Below are 3034 nucleotides of genomic sequence, written 5' to 3' on the forward strand. Positions count from 1 at the left end.
GCGCGGCCCCCCCCCCCCCCCCCCCCCCCCCGACCTCCAGCAGAAGTCGGTAGGAGCAGGCCAAAAACCTGCTTTTGTTTCTTGAGTCACCATTTGAGCAGAGGTTTCATTATTTTTTCCATCCTCCTCCAGCTCCTGTTGCGGTGTGTTAACGTTAAGGTGCAGATCACTGATGGCACCACGGAGTGGGGGTTGGACTGACCTGCTGCATGACCTTGGGGAAATCACTTATTTTCCCTCTGTCTTGGCTCCCTTCTCATTTCTTCTTCATATCAAGACAGGGATGGTCTCATAAATAATTATGTGCACAGTGTATATATGACAATGTACTTGCTGGAGTATATGACAAATCATGCATGAAAATTAATAACAGATTACAATTTTTCATTCCATTTACACTGCTGGGGATTGAAAGACACAAATTGCCATTAAAGCTAAATACTGAGAAAGCGGTGGCACAAAAATACAAAATGTATTCATTACCAATAATAATCATTATTACCATTGAAGATGGTATAGCTGAGCTAACCTTCAAACTTCATTTGGGCCACAGATCTAAGGCAGAAAGAAACTCACTCTTCTTTCTATATTTAACAGAAGAAATACACTATGTACTATCCTATCCTGTCTCTTGCCCTCCAAAGAACATATGAAACTTTTAAGAAGCAGTCAGAGACTCTTCCCTTTAGACAAAATTGATCCTTTCTAAACTAATTCATATTTGGTTGCTTTTGTTTCCTGGTATCAAGCAAATTCCATTATTCCACCAAAACCCTTTAGACATTAAAGAAAATGCTTTCAAAGCTTAAATCTGGGGGGAAACAAAAGAAGAAAAAGGTAATGGGGAAAAATCATTCTTAGTAAACACTAATAGTGCAAAGAATGATTGACTTGCAGTCATTAATGCTAAGACCAACTGACTTTCTGTAGAGTGATCGCCTTCAATACCAGTTGCAATGAATATACAGAACTATTTTTCCCTTGGTCTCAAACTGGTCCAGAAATCTGTGAACTAGCTTGCACTTCTTTAGTCCCTCTTACTACCTTCAACCTTTGCCCTCACTTGAGCTTTAAAATGTATTTTCCATAAACACTTGCAAAGCTTCAAGCAGAGAAGCTGCATCAATGGTTAGAAGACACATATACGAGCCTTGGGCTTGAGACAAAGTACATTGAAGTGAGTGGAATTTTCCACTGAAGCCAATTGATTGACATTCAGTCTTCTGCTAATTTGGGGAAGGAGCATTTCAATGTTCAGAGGAGGCTGGGATTCAAGTTCATCTTTGGAGAATCCAGTAGTAACATTCGCTACATTAACTAAGAATTAACAATCAAAACACAGACTCGGAGATCATGTCCTAATCTTTCCCAGCCATTATCTTGAATATCTGGTTGTACTGTGCCATCAAAGCACTTGGATCCATCTTTAGAAGACATTGCCATGTCTCATCCTTCCTAGGTCCCTAGTTGTTTCTAACAGATGTGTCACTCTGACCCATTTCTAGCTTCAAATCCTTAGCATCAAAAAGAGCAAAAAAATAAAGTTGCTTCATTTCTCCTTCAAACTGGGCTCTGCATAATGTGGAGAAGTGCCTGGAGCAGAGAGATGGCTACTGGCACAAGAGGTGCCTGCCTGGGAACCAGCTGGTGACCTTCCAGAAAACAGTGGCTTCCCTCAAACCACCTGCGTGCTGTTTTCCTTGCCCAGTCCCCAGGAGATGTTTCCATGCCTGGAGAAGAGCTCTGCTCTGCGGGAGCACGGTGGATGCTCTCCAAGCCTGGTTTTCACAAGGGTGAGAGCAGGAATGCTGCTCAATTCCTAAAGCTCTTGTGCATCCTCCTCGCCTGCCCTAAAAAGTGCCCAAACAAGTCCCAGCTGCTCCCTGGTATCTCTGATAGTCAAGAACATTTAAATCACAGGGAAGATGCTGCATCTGGCCTGTTGCTCCTGAACCAGACTGGTGCAGCAAATCCATCCAAGATGCTTCTTTCCAGTGGCCACAGCCTCAAGGTCCACTCTCCCTCTCCCATTGCTACCAAACGCTCGCCCGCTGTTTGCAACTCGCTTCTCTCCAACAGGTACAAGCCACTGTGTCCGCAGACCTCCTAGTGCAAGGTGAATACCCCACGTCCCGTGCCGTAATCTGCATCACACCCTGCTCTCTACCAGCTTTCACCACATGCCCTCACGCTCGAGGGTTCTTATGCCATTATGGATGGCCGGGATGCCAGAAGAAAATCCAGGGAGCAGTGAAAACAGTGTGTGCTCATCAGTATTATTTCAGATTAGTTTCTGACATGGTAGGAAAGCAAAACAGGGTTTATGCCTTGCTATGCCACTGGCTTACTTTTATAATTGTGAGAAAGTCACTCAAACTCTTGAATCTTCAATCCCCGTCTGAAGAAGGGGATAAAAACCTCACCTTATGCATGTTGAGAGCATGAAATCCAGTACCAGGCATGAAATCCTAACCTGCGGCAAGGATGAAGCTGTAATCTAACGCTCAGACAGATCAAATAGTTTAGATAGGCTGCACTAGATAAACTACATTTTATAAGTTTAAATGGGATAAAATGCATCGCATTAGATTAGGCTGATAAATAGATTTAGGAGTAAGAGGGAGAGGACAGCCTTGAAAACATACTGAAAGACAAGATTTAATATTTCTACAGTGTAACTTGCTGATCAATTTAGTAAACCATTACACTAATTCAGATTCTTTATACGTACATTCAAACTTCAAAAAAAAAGTAACTCTCTGCAAGTGCCAGGACAGCTCCCTTGCAAGTGATAGGACTGACAACAAAGCATGAATAAACCTAGTCAATGCAGATGCCCTTTCCAATTAATCTCAGACATTTGCCAGTGTCATATTTCTCCTTGTAATCCCTCTGTGATTAATCATTTGCAGCAGAGATCACATTCCCATCTGGGTATTTCTGAGCACGCCGAAGGCAAAGTAATTTTACTTATGTCTTTATTCTTTCAAGTTTTCACTGGTTTATGTTTGGAGGAAAGAGGCACAAGGGCACA

The sequence above is a fragment of the Haliaeetus leucocephalus genome, unplaced genomic scaffold (assembly GCF_000737465.1).
Source record: "Haliaeetus leucocephalus isolate CR32 unplaced genomic scaffold, Haliaeetus_leucocephalus-4.0 Scaffold0, whole genome shotgun sequence".
NCBI classification, from domain to species: Eukaryota; Metazoa; Chordata; class Aves; order Accipitriformes; family Accipitridae; genus Haliaeetus; species Haliaeetus leucocephalus.